Source organism: Rhinoderma darwinii (assembly GCF_050947455.1).
Source record: "Rhinoderma darwinii isolate aRhiDar2 chromosome 5 unlocalized genomic scaffold, aRhiDar2.hap1 SUPER_5_unloc_28, whole genome shotgun sequence".
NCBI classification, from domain to species: Eukaryota; Metazoa; Chordata; class Amphibia; order Anura; family Rhinodermatidae; genus Rhinoderma; species Rhinoderma darwinii.
The window spans coordinates 789,370-809,153 of NW_027461785.1; the positions used below are offsets into that span (position 1 = coordinate 789,370).

Sequence of the window (19,784 nt, forward strand, 5' to 3'; positions counted from 1 at the left end):
AATGTGCAAAAAAAAGACAGCCTGGCGGCCGGCTGTTGCAGTGTTGCCCTCTCAGGCAACACTGAGTGACTGACTGAGCCTCACAGTCTTATATAAAGTTCAGACGGAACTTTGCACGTGTCATAGTGGAGCCCTCAGGATTCCAGAGCCAGCTTTCTGACATCATAATGGGGCCTGCCTCAGAGATAAAAGCCTGGGCCCAGGCAGTGTTGTTCAGTGCTGCTCAGCAGGCAGCACAGGACTGGATTAAAGCTGATACAAGGTGTGAAGGAACAAGGGGTGGCTGTGGGCATGCACTTGCTGCCGCTGCCAGTGTTTATCTGCATGGCAGGAGGGCATTTGGGCGTTGCCAGGAAGGCGTTTTTATGTAGATTCCTCCTCTTTCAGCACTGCATTGTGGTGCAAGCAAAAGAAGCAAATCCTGTCTGGCTTCCTCTCCGGCCTTTATTCACCTCCCGCTTAGTAGCTGTAAATGTGTGTGAGCCTGCAGGGCCCCATGGAATTGCCTAGGAGTAGGCTGAATCGCTGCAAGGGGTGAACAGCAGTATGGGACAGGCTCGGGCAAGGCAAGGGCCGCTCGGGTTATCGCTTCTCGGCCTTTTGGCTAAGATCAAGTGTAGTATCTGTTCTTATCAGTTTAATATCTGATACGTCCCCTATCTGGGGACCATATATTAAATGGATTTTTAGAACAGGGAGATGGAAATAGAGCTTGCTCTGTCCACTCCACGCATTGACCTGGTATTGCAGTATTTCCAGGACCGGTGCACCCTTCCCTTATGTGTTGACTAAAATCAGATTCCAAAAGTGTTTTTTCTCTTTGCCATTGTTTCTGTCTTTCTGAAGGGATCTCCCCTTTTAATCCCATTATTTCAACACCTGTTGGACAATGCATTTGTACAGTCATGTGTGATAATGAGCTCATTTATTAAATGCAATTAATGAATACATTGCCACCTCTTGTTGTGTGTGTGTGTGTGTGTGTGTGTGTGTCTTCTGTGTTTCTGTGTTTCCGGCATTTCACATTGGAACAGCTCATTCACCTTCCTTGTCTTCTCTCCGCCCTCCCTCCCTCCCTCCTAGGTAAGTTAAAGAGCTGCACCTGAGCCAGCCACTGATTGATGCAGCACCACAGTCAAATAGTGGAGTGGAGTGGAGTAGGGGAACAGCAAACAGCCATTAAAGCAGCCAGCCGCCTACCCGCCACAATGGACCTACCTGTGTACACTAGGTGGATGTGATGGAATGTACTGTCGTCCCTACATTTCAAGAAGAAGTAAGAATTGCAGTTGCAACAAACCCTTGCTTGCCTACAAAGAGAGCAGCAATTTGGATTTGTTACTATGTTACCTGGAAGAATAACAAACTGTGCAAGGATGGAGGTTGTAGGAGCAAAGAGAAGTTGTCTGTAAAGTTGGTGGATGCCTATTTTCCATTTTGCAGTCCCTTGTCTCCCTCTTGTGGCCTCCTGGAGGCAAATAAATGTGCAAAAAAAAGACAGCCTGGCGGCCGGCTGTTGCAGTGTTGCCCTCTCAGGCAACACTGAGTGACTGACTGAGCCTCACAGTCTTATATAAAGTTCAGACGGAACTTTGCACGTGTCATAGTGGAGCCCTCAGGATTCCAGAGCCAGCTTTCTGACATCATAATGGGGCCTGCCTCAGAGATAAAAGCCTGGGCCCAGGCAGTGTTGTTCAGTGCTGCTCAGCAGGCAGCACAGGACTGGATTAAAGCTGATACAAGGTGTGAAGGAACAAGGGGTGGCTGTGGGCATGCACTTGCTGCCGCTGCCAGTGTTTATCTGCATGGCAGGAGGGCATTTGGGCGTTGCCAGGAAGGCGTTTTTATGTAGATTCCTCCTCTTTCAGCACTGCATTGTGGTGCAAGCAAAAGAAGCAAATCCTGTCTGGCTTCCTCTCCGGCCTTTATTCACCTCCCGCTTAGTAGCTGTAAATGTGTGTGAGCCTGCAGGGCCCCATGGAATTGCCTAGGAGTAGGCTGAATCGCTGCAAGGGGTGAACAGCAGTATGGGACAGGCTCGGGCAAGGCAAGGGCCGCTCGGGTTATCGCTTCTCGGCCTTTTGGCTAAGATCAAGTGTAGTACCTGCTCAAGCTGAGGTTAGTAATCATCCCTGCCGGTGGTACGTGGGCCATCGTAGGGGGATGACAGAACGCCGAGGTGAGGGCAGGGAACCACAACGGTCATCGCTCTGGTGTACGCATTTGGTTTAAAGGTACCATTTGTAGGTGACCAGGCGACCGCCGGATCGAGGTCAGGAGGTCGGGTAGTTTGAAAGCCCGAGTTGCTATGTGCCCCAGGGCTGGTGACCCTGGGGTGCCCTAACTCACTGGGGGTGGGATCCCACTGAGTGAAGGCACACTTGCACGCACTCTTCTTTCACACTTTTAAGCACACACCTTTATTCTCCCGGCCTTCTGGCTGGGAGATGAGGAATTTTTATATACCTGGCGGATGTCCAGGCTGTATCACAGCGCACATCCACTTATTTAATTTTGTTTTTCACTGTGTGTTTGTCACGTTTGTCACAAGGATTTTGGGATGCGGTGCCCTTTTGGGACCCTCCTGAGGTCTAGGGGGAAAATGTGTGGCCTTCTGGTTCCTTTTTCCCCTGCAACCCGGCCTCCCTTCTTCGGAGGGGAGGTGCAACTAGGATGCAGGCTCCTAGGTGGACACTGGGGTGGCAGCCCAGGTAGAAGCCTAGGAGTGTGTTTGGGTCTCCCTAAGCTTCGGCGAGGGGGGACCATCGATCCTTGATCCTCTAGGCCTATGGTTTGGAGGGTCAGGGAATGGTTATGCGGGGCCTCTCTCTTTTAAGAGAAGGGCTGCGATAGACCGCATCCTTGTGCACTTTTTGTGTGGCACCTCTGCACTTTTTATGCACTTGGGTGATAGAAAGCACGGCTCGGGCTTTCAATAAAAAAAAAAAAAAAAAATCTGTTCTTATCAGTTTAATATCTGATACGTCCCCTATCTGGGGACCATATATTAAATGGATTTTTAGAACAGGGAGATGGAAATAGAGCTTGCTCTGTCCACTCCACGCATTGACCTGGTATTGCAGTATTTCCAGGACCGGTGCACCCTTCCCTTATGTGTTGACTAAAATCAGATTCCAAAAGTGTTTTTTCTCTTTGCCATTGTTTCTGTCTTTCTGAAGGGATCTCCCCTTTTAATCCCATTATTTCAACACCTGTTGGACAATGCATTTGTACAGTCATGTGTGATAATGAGCTCATTTATTAAATGCAATTAATGAATACATTGCCACCTCTTGTTGTGTGTGTGTGTGTGTGTGTGTGTGTGTCTTCTGTGTTTCTGTGTTTCCGGCATTTCACATTGGAACAGCTCATTCACCTTCCTTGTCTTCTCTCCGCCCTCCCTCCCTCCCTCCTAGGTAAGTTAAAGAGCTGCACCTGAGCCAGCCACTGATTGATGCAGCACCACAGTCAAATAGTGGAGTGGAGTGGAGTAGGGGAACAGCAAACAGCCATTAAAGCAGCCAGCCGCCTACCCGCCACAATGGACCTACCTGTGTACACTAGGTGGATGTGATGGAATGTACTGTCGTCCCTACATTTCAAGAAGAAGTAAGAATTGCAGTTGCAACAAACCCTTGCTTGCCTACAAAGAGAGCAGCAATTTGGATTTGTTACTATGTTACCTGGAAGAATAACAAACTGTGCAAGGATGGAGGTTGTAGGAGCAAAGAGAAGTTGTCTGTAAAGTTGGTGGATGCCTATTTTCCATTTTGCAGTCCCTTGTCTCCCTCTTGTGGCCTCCTGGAGGCAAATAAATGTGCAAAAAAAAGACAGCCTGGCGGCCGGCTGTTGCAGTGTTGCCCTCTCAGGCAACACTGAGTGACTGACTGAGCCTCACAGTCTTATATAAAGTTCAGACGGAACTTTGCACGTGTCATAGTGGAGCCCTCAGGATTCCAGAGCCAGCTTTCTGACATCATAATGGGGCCTGCCTCAGAGATAAAAGCCTGGGCCCAGGCAGTGTTGTTCAGTGCTGCTCAGCAGGCAGCACAGGACTGGATTAAAGCTGATACAAGGTGTGAAGGAACAAGGGGTGGCTGTGGGCATGCACTTGCTGCCGCTGCCAGTGTTTATCTGCATGGCAGGAGGGCATTTGGGCGTTGCCAGGAAGGCGTTTTTATGTAGATTCCTCCTCTTTCAGCACTGCATTGTGGTGCAAGCAAAAGAAGCAAATCCTGTCTGGCTTCCTCTCCGGCCTTTATTCACCTCCCGCTTAGTAGCTGTAAATGTGTGTGAGCCTGCAGGGCCCCATGGAATTGCCTAGGAGTAGGCTGAATCGCTGCAAGGGGTGAACAGCAGTATGGGACAGGCTCGGGCAAGGCAAGGGCCGCTCGGGTTATCGCTTCTCGGCCTTTTGGCTAAGATCAAGTGTAGTATCTGTTCTTATCAGTCCTTGTAAGGATAGATAGCTCGGAGAACCACTGGGGGCTATAAACACTAGCTTAGCGATCCAAGAGCGTTCCAGACGAAGCCGGCGACGAACTGCGGAGAAGAACCAGCGAAGACGACGATCCAGAAGGGAGAAGCCGCCATCGAGGAAGAAGCTCCGGGAGATCGCTGCCGGGAAGAAGAAGGAGAACTTCGGAGAAGAGCCGCTGCTGAAGGGGATCTTCGAAGAAGCTCGGCCGCAGAAGAAGAAGCTCGACGAGGAACCGCTGCGGAAGAAATTTCGTGGAAGAACCTCGGCCAGCAAGGAGAAGATTTGCATAGCTCCGCCCCCTTCGGGAAAGAGCTATCGAAGATCCTCCCCAAGCGACAGGAACAGCTGGAAGAAGCCATGGCCTCAACCAGCAACCCTGCCACCCAGAAGGAGAAGGCTGATGGACCAGGTGAGCCGGCCCAGGCCAGGACATCTCCTCCTGAAGCCTCCTCAAGCCAACAGGCCACCAGGAAGCCGAACCAGGCTGCTCCAACCCTGGAGCCCTGGATGAAGCAGACGGTGGCCCTGAAGCTCAAGGAGGTGGACGGGAGAGTGCCGGACATGACGGAAGAAGTGTTCTGCCAGAAGATGCTCCTGGATCAGGGCTTCGCTAAGCCGGAGACCATCAGTATCCAGGCCTTCATGACCGGGATGTTCTTCGTGACCTTCGCTTCGATCAACATCTGCAGAAGGTACTGGGAGATGGTGAAAGCGGCGAGGCCTGAATCCCCTTTCTCTCGCTTTGTGGGCAACTGCCCTGTCCAAAGAGAGGAAAGGCGGGTGACGGTCTCAATGCGGAACCCACACACCCCCGGCAAAGACATCACCACGCTCCTGAAGCGGTTCTGCACAGTGGTGAGGGAACCCACCCACATCCTGAACGGACTCGGCTTCTGGACTGGCAAGTGGTCGGTAATCGTCCGACTGAACAAGGATTCGAGCGCGGAAGACGGCCTCCAGCACCTGCCCCAGTCATTCTCGCTGGGCAACTCCTACGGCCTCATCTATTACCCGGACATGCCGCAGATCTGCAGGAGATGCAGCAAGAAGGGTCATTCGGTGAAGGACTGCAAGGAGGACGCCTGCAAGAACTGCCGGGTAACAGGACACGAGACCAAAGACTGCCCGAAACGGACAATGTGCAACCTCTGCGGACAAGCAGCCCACTCTTACAAGGACTGCCCGAAGAGGGATCGATCCTGGGCAACTGTAGCAGCGAAAGCTCCAGCCAGAGGGAACCCCGCCCCAGCCAGAGCTCCAGCGGCACAGAAGACCGGGAAAAAGAAGGATGGTAAGAAGACGACAGTCCCTCCCCCCCCTCTCCCGGCCCTCCCTCGCCCTACCCTTCCCACCCTCCCTCGCCCGGCCCTCCCCACCCCCCCGTCCCCAACCCCTGTCACCCCCACTGAGGCTCTCACCTTCTCCTACCCACCCATCTCAGTGGTCCTGTCACCTGCACCTCTCCCAACCCAGCCTCCCTTCTCCCCAGCTCCAGCAGCACTAACATCTTCCCCTCCAGCTGCTGGAGTCCTCTCCCTGGAGGATTTTCCCCCTCTTGTCTCCTCAGGTGCCATCCAGAGGAAGAGAAAGGTGAGGGACAGCCCAGCTGCTGAGTCCTCAAAGCGACAAGTCGTGGAAATCTGCGAAGATTCCCTTGCGCAGCAGGAGGAAATGGAGCAGATGGTGGAGGAACTCGTGTCTGAACCTGAGGTCATCGACTTCACAACAGACATCCAGGTGGCTACAATCCTGGAACAATTTCTGTCAGAGGGCCTGCTGGATCTTTCGGACCCGCCAGGCGAGGAGGATCCGCCCGACCGGACTGGTAACTAAGGTGTATCGTTTGCACTAACCTTCTTTATTCTCCCCCATGGCTGCTAAACTTAACATCTTTAGCCTCAATGTGAGGAGTGTTAGAGATAGGACTAGATGTCAGATGGTGCTAACTTTTCTTTCCAAGCAGTCGAGTGATGTATTTATGCTGCAGGAATGTACTCTCCCCTCTTCCAGGTCATACCATCATCTGGCCAGGCAGTGGACCCAAGGCCCGTCCTACTGGTCTGGTGGGGGCGACTGTAAGTCTGCAGGGGTTGCCATCCTGATTAGGGGAAGCGTATTTACTGTTGACTCTGTCCAGGAGCTCGCCTGCGGCCGCTTGTTGGTCGTAGACGGTTCCTGGGCAGGAGAGCCGATTAGGCTCATCAACGTATACGCTCCCCCTATGAAGGCTGAGCGCCTGGAACTATTCCAGACCCTGCGGACCCAGCTCGCCACCACTAGGGCAGTGGTGATGGCCGGGGACTTCAACTGCCCCATCGAAGAGGATGGACGAAGTTCCGGCACTTCAATCAAGCTGGATGTCAGTTCCAAACTGCTTATCGAGATGGTAACCGAAGCATCCTTGCAGGACGTTGTGGGCTCCATGGGGATCGGCTCTGTGAACTATTCATGGAGCCGACCCGATGGCTCACTTCGTTCTCGGATTGACTTTGTGTTCACCTCCCGGGCAGTCAAGCAGCATGGGCACTCCATGGTCCCCTGCTTCTTCTCTGACCACAGGGCCATTCTCTTCCAGGGTGCCATCGGCCACGGTTTTCCTCCCGGCCCTGGCTCCTGGAAGCTGAATTGTGCCCTGCTGGAAAGAGAAGAGGTACTGGCGGAACTTAGAGACGCCTATATTGTTTGGAGGAATGATAAAGTTTTCTTTGACAAAACCTGTGACTGGTGGGAATATGTTAAAGTTGAATTTCGTTGTTTCTTTCAGGCAAAAAGTCGTCAACAGGCGTGTGAGAGGAAGAGAGACTTCAGAGAGATGCAGCGTCAGCTGCGATCCCTGCAAGACCTCCTTCAATGCGGCTGGGACGTCAGGAAGGAGCTGGAGGAAGCCAAAAAGGGCCTGAAAAGGCACTTTGAGGAGGAATCCAAGCGAATTGTCTTTCGTTCCAAGGTGGAGAACCTGGAGAAGGGTGAGAAATGTAACTCGTTCTTTTTCAGGAAACTCCATGCCGGCCACACGCCCCTGAAGGAACTCCGAGATGAGACCGGAAACATGCATTCTGGGAAGAAGGAGGTGATGGGAGTCGTCACAGACTACTACCGAAGCCTCTACTCCCGGAAAACCACTGACCCCGAAGCCGCCGATAAATTCCTGTCAGGTATCACTAATCATCTTGATCCTGCAGGTACGGAGGCTATGGACGTACCCCTGACGGTGGAGGAACTGCTCTCTGCCGCTAAATCCTTCAGACCCGGCAGGACCCCGGGCAGTGATGGTCTCCCAGCAGAGCTCTATGTAGCGCTGGGGGACTTGATCTGTCCGGACCTGCTGGAGCTCTATGAGGAGATGGTGGTGGAGGGTAGAATGCCACCGTCCTTGAGAGAAGGCATGATCACGATCTTGTATAAGCGGAAGGGGGAGAGATGTGACCTGAAAAACTGGCGTCCCATCTCTCTCCTGAACGTGGACTACAAGATCCTCGCCAAAGTATTGACCAACAGACTGAAGGTTGTCATCGGACAGATCATCGGATCGGACCAAACCTGCGGCATTCCTGGCCGTAGGGTGGCCGACAGTCTTGCCCTGGTGAGGGACACGGTGCATTACATGCAAAGCCGCCGTACACACGCGGCCCTGGTCAGTCTGGATCAGGAGAAGGCTTTTGACCGGGTCTCTCACGAATTCATGGGTAAGGCTCTGCGTAGGCTGCGGCTTGGCAGGTTGTTCTGTTTGTATGTTAACCTGATGTATTGCGACATTTACAGCTCGGTGCTGGTGAACGGCTGGAAGACTGACCCCTTTCCTGTATCGTCGGGGGTTAGACAAGGCTGTCCTCTTTCACCTCTCCTTTTTGTTTGTGTTATAGAGCTCTTCGCAGAGGCTATCCGGCAGAATGGAGAGATCAGAGGGATCACCGCACCAGGTCCAGGACACTTCGAGGTCAAATGCTCGCTGTACATGGACGACGTGACCGTCTTCTGCGCTGACCAGAGTTCGGTGACTGCACTCGTCCAGACCTGTGAGGAGTTCGGACGCGCCTCAGGGGCAAAAGTCAACTGCGGGAAGTCGGAAGCCATGCTCTTCGGAAAGTGGTACCTGCCTTCTCCTGCCTCCTTCCCGTTTACTATCAAGCCGGACTTCATCAAAATTCTGGGAGTCTGGTTCGGTAAGGAAGGTGCAGCCCTAAAGTCGTGGGAAGAACGCTTGGCCAAAGTCAACCAAAGGATCGGACTGTGGAGCCTCAGACAACTCACTATTGAGGGCAAAGCAATGGTCCTGCGTAACGAAGTCTTGCCTGTGCTACAATACACTGCACAGGCATGGCCCCCTCTTGCAACGGTCTCGAGGGCCATTACCAGGACTGTGTTTCGCTTCATCTGGGGCTCGAAAATGGACAGAGTAAAGCGGACTGTTATGTACAAGGAGCCCCGCAAAGGTGGGAAGGGTATACCCGACATTCCCACTCTGCTGCGGATCGCTTTTGTATGTGACTGTGTTCGTAGGACTCTGAGGACAGCAAACGGCTCTGCGGGCAAGGCCATGTCCCGCTACTTCCTCCTTCCCCTCTGGCGAGGTTTTGGCTGGGACAAGTGGGACAGCTCCTTCCCTTACAACTGGCACGCTCCCTGGTTCTACGGAGATGTCGTCCGGTTTGTGAGGGAGCATCAACTGGAGGGTCTTAAGCCCGACTTGTGGAAACCTAAGACGATCCACAAGCACATCAGAGCAAAGGACTCACTGGAGTCTGTTCCAGGGCTTCATGCCGACACGTTGGAGACTGTTTGGACTAACGTGTCATCTGGCAGGTTGACCAACGGGCACAAGGACATTTCATGGATGGCCATCCAGGGAGGACTGCCTCTTAGGTCATTCATGCATGCCCGCAACCTGTGCAAGACCCGGTACTGCCCCAGGTGCCCCTTCACGGAGGAAACATCTTTGCACATTTTCTGGCAGTGCCCCTTTGCACAGGGTCTGTTGAAAGCCTTGGAACATGAACTCAAGGACTCAGTACCCAGGAACAGACTGTCGTACCGCTCGGTACTTTATGGACTATTTCCTGGGAATACCACGGATGGAGCAATCCAGGAAGCCTGGCGCCTTATGAACTGCTTTAAGGACGCTATATGGTTTGCCAGGAACCGTCTGATTTTGCGGAGAGAGAGTGTGTCCGTCCAGGACTGCCGCAGGCTGATCCACAGCCTGCTCAGAGACTATTCCACCTGGGACAGCCCGGACGTCGACGAGGAAGAGGACTGATACTCCCCTTCCCCCCACTCTCCCTTCTTGTGTGTTGTCTTTCAATAAAGCTTCGGGCCTGTGATTTCCCCCTTCCCTATCCCCTCCTACCCACTCCCCTATCCCATCACTTGTCTGTAATGCTTTGTTGTTTGGCGTTAGTGAATGCAAGAATGTTAGTGTAGCATGTGGTGTAATGTATAGCATAGGCTAGCCTGTACTGTGTATTATACTGTCATGTTATGTTTGACGACTGTTATTATTTATTATTTGCTGCTTCATGGCTTGCGCTGCGTCGCAGTAATGTTTGTATGATGACGATTGATTGTCAATAAAGCAATTTTCAATCAAAAAAATCTGTTCTTATCAGTTTAATATCTGATACGTCCCCTATCTGGGGACCATATATTAAATGGATTTTTAGAACAGGGAGATGGAAATAGAGCTTGCTCTGTCCACTCCACGCATTGACCTGGTATTGCAGTATTTCCAGGACCGGTGCACCCTTCCCTTATGTGTTGACTAAAATCAGATTCCAAAAGTGTTTTTTCTCTTTGCCATTGTTTCTGTCTTTCTGAAGGGATCTCCCCTTTTAATCCCATTATTTCAACACCTGTTGGACAATGCATTTGTACAGTCATGTGTGATAATGAGCTCATTTATTAAATGCAATTAATGAATACATTGCCACCTCTTGTTGTGTGTGTGTGTGTGTGTGTGTGTGTGTCTTCTGTGTTTCTGTGTTTCCGGCATTTCACATTGGAACAGCTCATTCACCTTCCTTGTCTTCTCTCCGCCCTCCCTCCCTCCCTCCTAGGTAAGTTAAAGAGCTGCACCTGAGCCAGCCACTGATTGATGCAGCACCACAGTCAAATAGTGGAGTGGAGTGGAGTAGGGGAACAGCAAACAGCCATTAAAGCAGCCAGCCGCCTACCCGCCACAATGGACCTACCTGTGTACACTAGGTGGATGTGATGGAATGTACTGTCGTCCCTACATTTCAAGAAGAAGTAAGAATTGCAGTTGCAACAAACCCTTGCTTGCCTACAAAGAGAGCAGCAATTTGGATTTGTTACTATGTTACCTGGAAGAATAACAAACTGTGCAAGGATGGAGGTTGTAGGAGCAAAGAGAAGTTGTCTGTAAAGTTGGTGGATGCCTATTTTCCATTTTGCAGTCCCTTGTCTCCCTCTTGTGGCCTCCTGGAGGCAAATAAATGTGCAAAAAAAAGACAGCCTGGCGGCCGGCTGTTGCAGTGTTGCCCTCTCAGGCAACACTGAGTGACTGACTGAGCCTCACAGTCTTATATAAAGTTCAGACGGAACTTTGCACGTGTCATAGTGGAGCCCTCAGGATTCCAGAGCCAGCTTTCTGACATCATAATGGGGCCTGCCTCAGAGATAAAAGCCTGGGCCCAGGCAGTGTTGTTCAGTGCTGCTCAGCAGGCAGCACAGGACTGGATTAAAGCTGATACAAGGTGTGAAGGAACAAGGGGTGGCTGTGGGCATGCACTTGCTGCCGCTGCCAGTGTTTATCTGCATGGCAGGAGGGCATTTGGGCGTTGCCAGGAAGGCGTTTTTATGTAGATTCCTCCTCTTTCAGCACTGCATTGTGGTGCAAGCAAAAGAAGCAAATCCTGTCTGGCTTCCTCTCCGGCCTTTATTCACCTCCCGCTTAGTAGCTGTAAATGTGTGTGAGCCTGCAGGGCCCCATGGAATTGCCTAGGAGTAGGCTGAATCGCTGCAAGGGGTGAACAGCAGTATGGGACAGGCTCGGGCAAGGCAAGGGCCGCTCGGGTTATCGCTTCTCGGCCTTTTGGCTAAGATCAAGTGTAGTATCTGTTCTTATCAGTTTAATATCTGATACGTCCCCTATCTGGGGACCATATATTAAATGGATTTTTAGAACAGGGAGATGGAAATAGAGCTTGCTCTGTCCACTCCACGCATTGACCTGGTATTGCAGTATTTCCAGGACCGGTGCACCCTTCCCTTATGTGTTGACTAAAATCAGATTCCAAAAGTGTTTTTTCTCTTTGCCATTGTTTCTGTCTTTCTGAAGGGATCTCCCCTTTTAATCCCATTATTTCAACACCTGTTGGACAATGCATTTGTACAGTCATGTGTGATAATGAGCTCATTTATTAAATGCAATTAATGAATACATTGCCACCTCTTGTTGTGTGTGTGTGTGTGTGTGTGTGTGTGTCTTCTGTGTTTCTGTGTTTCCGGCATTTCACATTGGAACAGCTCATTCACCTTCCTTGTCTTCTCTCCGCCCTCCCTCCCTCCCTCCTAGGTAAGTTAAAGAGCTGCACCTGAGCCAGCCACTGATTGATGCAGCACCACAGTCAAATAGTGGAGTGGAGTGGAGTAGGGGAACAGCAAACAGCCATTAAAGCAGCCAGCCGCCTACCCGCCACAATGGACCTACCTGTGTACACTAGGTGGATGTGATGGAATGTACTGTCGTCCCTACATTTCAAGAAGAAGTAAGAATTGCAGTTGCAACAAACCCTTGCTTGCCTACAAAGAGAGCAGCAATTTGGATTTGTTACTATGTTACCTGGAAGAATAACAAACTGTGCAAGGATGGAGGTTGTAGGAGCAAAGAGAAGTTGTCTGTAAAGTTGGTGGATGCCTATTTTCCATTTTGCAGTCCCTTGTCTCCCTCTTGTGGCCTCCTGGAGGCAAATAAATGTGCAAAAAAAAGACAGCCTGGCGGCCGGCTGTTGCAGTGTTGCCCTCTCAGGCAACACTGAGTGACTGACTGAGCCTCACAGTCTTATATAAAGTTCAGACGGAACTTTGCACGTGTCATAGTGGAGCCCTCAGGATTCCAGAGCCAGCTTTCTGACATCATAATGGGGCCTGCCTCAGAGATAAAAGCCTGGGCCCAGGCAGTGTTGTTCAGTGCTGCTCAGCAGGCAGCACAGGACTGGATTAAAGCTGATACAAGGTGTGAAGGAACAAGGGGTGGCTGTGGGCATGCACTTGCTGCCGCTGCCAGTGTTTATCTGCATGGCAGGAGGGCATTTGGGCGTTGCCAGGAAGGCGTTTTTATGTAGATTCCTCCTCTTTCAGCACTGCATTGTGGTGCAAGCAAAAGAAGCAAATCCTGTCTGGCTTCCTCTCCGGCCTTTATTCACCTCCCGCTTAGTAGCTGTAAATGTGTGTGAGCCTGCAGGGCCCCATGGAATTGCCTAGGAGTAGGCTGAATCGCTGCAAGGGGTGAACAGCAGTATGGGACAGGCTCGGGCAAGGCAAGGGCCGCTCGGGTTATCGCTTCTCGGCCTTTTGGCTAAGATCAAGTGTAGTACCTGCTCAAGCTGAGGTTAGTAATCATCCCTGCCGGTGGTACGTGGGCCATCGTAGGGGGATGACAGAACGCCGAGGTGAGGGCAGGGAACCACAACGGTCATCGCTCTGGTGTACGCATTTGGTTTAAAGGTACCATTTGTAGGTGACCAGGCGACCGCCGGATCGAGGTCAGGAGGTCGGGTAGTTTGAAAGCCCGAGTTGCTATGTGCCCCAGGGCTGGTGACCCTGGGGTGCCCTAACTCACTGGGGGTGGGATCCCACTGAGTGAAGGCACACTTGCACGCACTCTTCTTTCACACTTTTAAGCACACACCTTTATTCTCCCGGCCTTCTGGCTGGGAGATGAGGAATTTTTATATACCTGGCGGATGTCCAGGCTGTATCACAGCGCACATCCACTTATTTAATTTTGTTTTTCACTGTGTGTTTGTCACGTTTGTCACAAGGATTTTGGGATGCGGTGCCCTTTTGGGACCCTCCTGAGGTCTAGGGGGAAAATGTGTGGCCTTCTGGTTCCTTTTTCCCCTGCAACCCGGCCTCCCTTCTTCGGAGGGGAGGTGCAACTAGGATGCAGGCTCCTAGGTGGACACTGGGGTGGCAGCCCAGGTAGAAGCCTAGGAGTGTGTTTGGGTCTCCCTAAGCTTCGGCGAGGGGGGACCATCGATCCTTGATCCTCTAGGCCTATGGTTTGGAGGGTCAGGGAATGGTTATGCGGGGCCTCTCTCTTTTAAGAGAAGGGCTGCGATAGACCGCATCCTTGTGCACTTTTTGTGTGGCACCTCTGCACTTTTTATGCACTTGGGTGATAGAAAGCACGGCTCGGGCTTTCAATAAAAAAAAAAAAAAAAAATCTGTTCTTATCAGTTTAATATCTGATACGTCCCCTATCTGGGGACCATATATTAAATGGATTTTTAGAACAGGGAGATGGAAATAGAGCTTGCTCTGTCCACTCCACGCATTGACCTGGTATTGCAGTATTTCCAGGACCGGTGCACCCTTCCCTTATGTGTTGACTAAAATCAGATTCCAAAAGTGTTTTTTCTCTTTGCCATTGTTTCTGTCTTTCTGAAGGGATCTCCCCTTTTAATCCCATTATTTCAACACCTGTTGGACAATGCATTTGTACAGTCATGTGTGATAATGAGCTCATTTATTAAATGCAATTAATGAATACATTGCCACCTCTTGTTGTGTGTGTGTGTGTGTGTGTGTGTGTGTCTTCTGTGTTTCTGTGTTTCCGGCATTTCACATTGGAACAGCTCATTCACCTTCCTTGTCTTCTCTCCGCCCTCCCTCCCTCCCTCCTAGGTAAGTTAAAGAGCTGCACCTGAGCCAGCCACTGATTGATGCAGCACCACAGTCAAATAGTGGAGTGGAGTGGAGTAGGGGAACAGCAAACAGCCATTAAAGCAGCCAGCCGCCTACCCGCCACAATGGACCTACCTGTGTACACTAGGTGGATGTGATGGAATGTACTGTCGTCCCTACATTTCAAGAAGAAGTAAGAATTGCAGTTGCAACAAACCCTTGCTTGCCTACAAAGAGAGCAGCAATTTGGATTTGTTACTATGTTACCTGGAAGAATAACAAACTGTGCAAGGATGGAGGTTGTAGGAGCAAAGAGAAGTTGTCTGTAAAGTTGGTGGATGCCTATTTTCCATTTTGCAGTCCCTTGTCTCCCTCTTGTGGCCTCCTGGAGGCAAATAAATGTGCAAAAAAAAGACAGCCTGGCGGCCGGCTGTTGCAGTGTTGCCCTCTCAGGCAACACTGAGTGACTGACTGAGCCTCACAGTCTTATATAAAGTTCAGACGGAACTTTGCACGTGTCATAGTGGAGCCCTCAGGATTCCAGAGCCAGCTTTCTGACATCATAATGGGGCCTGCCTCAGAGATAAAAGCCTGGGCCCAGGCAGTGTTGTTCAGTGCTGCTCAGCAGGCAGCACAGGACTGGATTAAAGCTGATACAAGGTGTGAAGGAACAAGGGGTGGCTGTGGGCATGCACTTGCTGCCGCTGCCAGTGTTTATCTGCATGGCAGGAGGGCATTTGGGCGTTGCCAGGAAGGCGTTTTTATGTAGATTCCTCCTCTTTCAGCACTGCATTGTGGTGCAAGCAAAAGAAGCAAATCCTGTCTGGCTTCCTCTCCGGCCTTTATTCACCTCCCGCTTAGTAGCTGTAAATGTGTGTGAGCCTGCAGGGCCCCATGGAATTGCCTAGGAGTAGGCTGAATCGCTGCAAGGGGTGAACAGCAGTATGGGACAGGCTCGGGCAAGGCAAGGGCCGCTCGGGTTATCGCTTCTCGGCCTTTTGGCTAAGATCAAGTGTAGTATCTGTTCTTATCAGTTTAATATCTGATACGTCCCCTATCTGGGGACCATATATTAAATGGATTTTTAGAACAGGGAGATGGAAATAGAGCTTGCTCTGTCCACTCCACGCATTGACCTGGTATTGCAGTATTTCCAGGACCGGTGCACCCTTCCCTTATGTGTTGACTAAAATCAGATTCCAAAAGTGTTTTTTCTCTTTGCCATTGTTTCTGTCTTTCTGAAGGGATCTCCCCTTTTAATCCCATTATTTCAACACCTGTTGGACAATGCATTTGTACAGTCATGTGTGATAATGAGCTCATTTATTAAATGCAATTAATGAATACATTGCCACCTCTTGTTGTGTGTGTGTGTGTGTGTGTGTGTGTGTCTTCTGTGTTTCTGTGTTTCCGGCATTTCACATTGGAACAGCTCATTCACCTTCCTTGTCTTCTCTCCGCCCTCCCTCCCTCCCTCCTAGGTAAGTTAAAGAGCTGCACCTGAGCCAGCCACTGATTGATGCAGCACCACAGTCAAATAGTGGAGTGGAGTGGAGTAGGGGAACAGCAAACAGCCATTAAAGCAGCCAGCCGCCTACCCGCCACAATGGACCTACCTGTGTACACTAGGTGGATGTGATGGAATGTACTGTCGTCCCTACATTTCAAGAAGAAGTAAGAATTGCAGTTGCAACAAACCCTTGCTTGCCTACAAAGAGAGCAGCAATTTGGATTTGTTACTATGTTACCTGGAAGAATAACAAACTGTGCAAGGATGGAGGTTGTAGGAGCAAAGAGAAGTTGTCTGTAAAGTTGGTGGATGCCTATTTTCCATTTTGCAGTCCCTTGTCTCCCTCTTGTGGCCTCCTGGAGGCAAATAAATGTGCAAAAAAAAGACAGCCTGGCGGCCGGCTGTTGCAGTGTTGCCCTCTCAGGCAACACTGAGTGACTGACTGAGCCTCACAGTCTTATATAAAGTTCAGACGGAACTTTGCACGTGTCATAGTGGAGCCCTCAGGATTCCAGAGCCAGCTTTCTGACATCATAATGGGGCCTGCCTCAGAGATAAAAGCCTGGGCCCAGGCAGTGTTGTTCAGTGCTGCTCAGCAGGCAGCACAGGACTGGATTAAAGCTGATACAAGGTGTGAAGGAACAAGGGGTGGCTGTGGGCATGCACTTGCTGCCGCTGCCAGTGTTTATCTGCATGGCAGGAGGGCATTTGGGCGTTGCCAGGAAGGCGTTTTTATGTAGATTCCTCCTCTTTCAGCACTGCATTGTGGTGCAAGCAAAAGAAGCAAATCCTGTCTGGCTTCCTCTCCGGCCTTTATTCACCTCCCGCTTAGTAGCTGTAAATGTGTGTGAGCCTGCAGGGCCCCATGGAATTGCCTAGGAGTAGGCTGAATCGCTGCAAGGGGTGAACAGCAGTATGGGACAGGCTCGGGCAAGGCAAGGGCCGCTCGGGTTATCGCTTCTCGGCCTTTTGGCTAAGATCAAGTGTAGTATCTGTTCTTATCAGTTTAATATCTGATACGTCCCCTATCTGGGGACCATATATTAAATGGATTTTTAGAACAGGGAGATGGAAATAGAGCTTGCTCTGTCCACTCCACGCATTGACCTGGTATTGCAGTATTTCCAGGACCGGTGCACCCTTCCCTTATGTGTTGACTAAAATCAGATTCCAAAAGTGTTTTTTCTCTTTGCCATTGTTTCTGTCTTTCTGAAGGGATCTCCCCTTTTAATCCCATTATTTCAACACCTGTTGGACAATGCATTTGTACAGTCATGTGTGATAATGAGCTCATTTATTAAATGCAATTAATGAATACATTGCCACCTCTTGTTGTGTGTGTGTGTGTGTGTGTGTGTGTGTCTTCTGTGTTTCTGTGTTTCCGGCATTTCACATTGGAACAGCTCATTCACCTTCCTTGTCTTCTCTCCGCCCTCCCTCCCTCCCTCCTAGGTAAGTTAAAGAGCTGCACCTGAGCCAGCCACTGATTGATGCAGCACCACAGTCAAATAGTGGAGTGGAGTGGAGTAGGGGAACAGCAAACAGCCATTAAAGCAGCCAGCCGCCTACCCGCCACAATGGACCTACCTGTGTACACTAGGTGGATGTGATGGAATGTACTGTCGTCCCTACATTTCAAGAAGAAGTAAGAATTGCAGTTGCAACAAACCCTTGCTTGCCTACAAAGAGAGCAGCAATTTGGATTTGTTACTATGTTACCTGGAAGAATAACAAACTGTGCAAGGATGGAGGTTGTAGGAGCAAAGAGAAGTTGTCTGTAAAGTTGGTGGATGCCTATTTTCCATTTTGCAGTCCCTTGTCTCCCTCTTGTGGCCTCCTGGAGGCAAATAAATGTGCAAAAAAAAGACAGCCTGGCGGCCGGCTGTTGCAGTGTTGCCCTCTCAGGCAACACTGAGTGACTGACTGAGCCTCACAGTCTTATATAAAGTTCAGACGGAACTTTGCACGTGTCATAGTGGAGCCCTCAGGATTCCAGAGCCAGCTTTCTGACATCATAATGGGGCCTGCCTCAGAGATAAAAGCCTGGGCCCAGGCAGTGTTGTTCAGTGCTGCTCAGCAGGCAGCACAGGACTGGATTAAAGCTGATACAAGGTGTGAAGGAACAAGGGGTGGCTGTGGGCATGCACTTGCTGCCGCTGCCAGTGTTTATCTGCATGGCAGGAGGGCATTTGGGCGTTGCCAGGAAGGCGTTTTTATGTAGATTCCTCCTCTTTCAGCACTGCATTGTGGTGCAAGCAAAAGAAGCAAATCCTGTCTGGCTTCCTCTCCGGCCTTTATTCACCTCCCGCTTAGTAGCTGTAAATGTGTGTGAGCCTGCAGGGCCCCATGGAATTGCCTAGGAGTAGGCTGAATCGCTGCAAGGGGTGAACAGCAGTATGGGACAGGCTCGGGCAAGGCAAGGGCCGCTCGGGTTATCGCTTCTCGGCCTTTTGGCTAAGATCAAGTGTAGTACCTGCTCAAGCTGAGGTTAGTAATCATCCCTGCCGGTGGTACGTGGGCCATCGTAGGGGGATGACAGAACGCCGAGGTGAGGGCAGGGAACCACAACGGTCATCGCTCTGGTGTACGCATTTGGTTTAAAGGTACCATTTGTAGGTGACCAGGCGACCGCCGGATCGAGGTCAGGAGGTCGGGTAGTTTGAAAGCCCGAGTTGCTATGTGCCCCAGGGCTGGTGACCCTGGGGTGCCCTAACTCACTGGGGGTGGGATCCCACTGAGTGAAGGCACACTTGCACGCACTCTTCTTTCACACTTTTAAGCACACACCTTTATTCTCCCGGCCTTCTGGCTGGGAGATGAGGAATTTTTATATACCTGGCGGATGTCCAGGCTGTATCACAGCGCACATCCACTTATTTAATTTTGTTTTTCACTGTGTGTTTGTCACGTTTGTCACAAGGATTTTGGGATGCGGTGCCCTTTTGGGACCCTCCTGAGGTCTAGGGGGAAAATGTGTGGCCTTCTGGTTCCTTTTTCCCCTGCAACCCGGCCTCCCTTCTTCGGAGGGGAGGTGCAACTAGGATGCAGGCTCCTAGGTGGACACTGGGGTGGCAGCCCAGGTAGAAGCCTAGGAGTGTGTTTGGGTCTCCCTAAGCTTCGGCGAGGGGGGACCATCGATCCTTGATCCTCTAGGCCTATGGTTTGGAGGGTCAGGGAATGGTTATGCGGGGCCTCTCTCTTTTAAGAGAAGGGCTGCGATAGACCGCATCCTTGTGCACTTTTTGTGTGGCACCTCTGCACTTTTTATGCACTTGGGTGATAGAAAGCACGGCTCGGGCTTTCAATAAAAAAAAAAAAAAAAAATCTGTTCTTATCAGTTTAATATCTGATACGTCCCCTATCTGGGGACCATATATTAAATGGATTTTTAGAACAGGGAGATGGAAATAGAGCTTGCTCTGTCCACTCCACGCATTGACCTGGTATTGCAGTATTTCCAGGACCGGTGCACCCTTCCCTTATGTGTTGACTAAAATCAGATTCCAAAAGTGTTTTTTCTCTTTGCCATTGTTTCTGTCTTTCTGAAGGGATCTCCCCTTTTAATCCCATTATTTCAACACCTGTTGGACAATGCATTTGTACAGTCATGTGTGATAATGAGCTCATTTATTAAATGCAATTAATGAATACATTGCCACCTCTTGTTGTGTGTGTGTGTGTGTGTGTGTGTGTGTCTTCTGTGTTTCTGTGTTTCCGGCATTTCACATTGGAACAGCTCATTCACCTTCCTTGTCTTCTCTCCGCCCTCCCTCCCTCCCTCCTAGGTAAGTTAAAGAGCTGCACCTGAGCCAGCCACTGATTGATGCAGCACCACAGTCAAATAGTGGAGTGGAGTGGAGTAGGGGAACAGCAAACAGCCATTAAAGCAGCCAGCCGCCTACCCGCCACAATGGACCTACCTGTGTA

At 50.6% G+C, this 19,784-nt stretch overlaps 8 non-coding genes and 4 pseudogenes across 8 annotated transcripts; all 12 read left to right on the forward strand.

Moving 5' to 3' along the window:
* Positions 1-584: 584 nt before the first annotated feature.
* LOC142689086 (U2 spliceosomal RNA) lies at positions 585-775 on the forward strand. The gene has a single exon (XR_012858107.1). It is a non-coding gene; the product is annotated as a U2 spliceosomal RNA (small nuclear RNA).
* Positions 776-2,065: 1,290 nt separating this feature from the next.
* On the forward strand, positions 2,066-2,135 carry LOC142689292 (U2 spliceosomal RNA; annotated as a pseudogene).
* A 788-nt stretch (positions 2,136-2,923) lies between these two features.
* Positions 2,924-3,108, forward strand: LOC142689200 (U2 spliceosomal RNA). The gene has a single exon (XR_012858177.1). It is a non-coding gene; the product is annotated as a U2 spliceosomal RNA (small nuclear RNA).
* Positions 3,109-4,398: 1,290 nt separating this feature from the next.
* LOC142689245 (U2 spliceosomal RNA) lies at positions 4,399-4,500 on the forward strand (annotated as a pseudogene).
* Positions 4,501-10,036: 5,536 nt separating this feature from the next.
* On the forward strand, positions 10,037-10,225 carry LOC142689118 (U2 spliceosomal RNA). Its single transcript, XR_012858125.1, has one exon. It is a non-coding gene; the product is annotated as a U2 spliceosomal RNA (small nuclear RNA).
* A 1,290-nt stretch (positions 10,226-11,515) lies between these two features.
* On the forward strand, positions 11,516-11,706 carry LOC142689087 (U2 spliceosomal RNA). The gene has a single exon (XR_012858108.1). It is a non-coding gene; the product is annotated as a U2 spliceosomal RNA (small nuclear RNA).
* Positions 11,707-12,996: 1,290 nt separating this feature from the next.
* On the forward strand, positions 12,997-13,066 carry LOC142689294 (U2 spliceosomal RNA; annotated as a pseudogene).
* Positions 13,067-13,854: 788 nt separating this feature from the next.
* On the forward strand, positions 13,855-14,039 carry LOC142689201 (U2 spliceosomal RNA). Its single transcript, XR_012858178.1, has one exon. It is a non-coding gene; the product is annotated as a U2 spliceosomal RNA (small nuclear RNA).
* A 1,290-nt stretch (positions 14,040-15,329) lies between these two features.
* Positions 15,330-15,520, forward strand: LOC142689089 (U2 spliceosomal RNA). Its single transcript, XR_012858110.1, has one exon. It is a non-coding gene; the product is annotated as a U2 spliceosomal RNA (small nuclear RNA).
* Positions 15,521-16,810: 1,290 nt separating this feature from the next.
* LOC142689090 (U2 spliceosomal RNA) lies at positions 16,811-17,001 on the forward strand. The gene has a single exon (XR_012858111.1). It is a non-coding gene; the product is annotated as a U2 spliceosomal RNA (small nuclear RNA).
* A 1,290-nt stretch (positions 17,002-18,291) lies between these two features.
* On the forward strand, positions 18,292-18,361 carry LOC142689295 (U2 spliceosomal RNA; annotated as a pseudogene).
* A 788-nt stretch (positions 18,362-19,149) lies between these two features.
* Positions 19,150-19,334, forward strand: LOC142689202 (U2 spliceosomal RNA). Its single transcript, XR_012858179.1, has one exon. It is a non-coding gene; the product is annotated as a U2 spliceosomal RNA (small nuclear RNA).
* Positions 19,335-19,784: the final 450 nt, after the last annotated feature.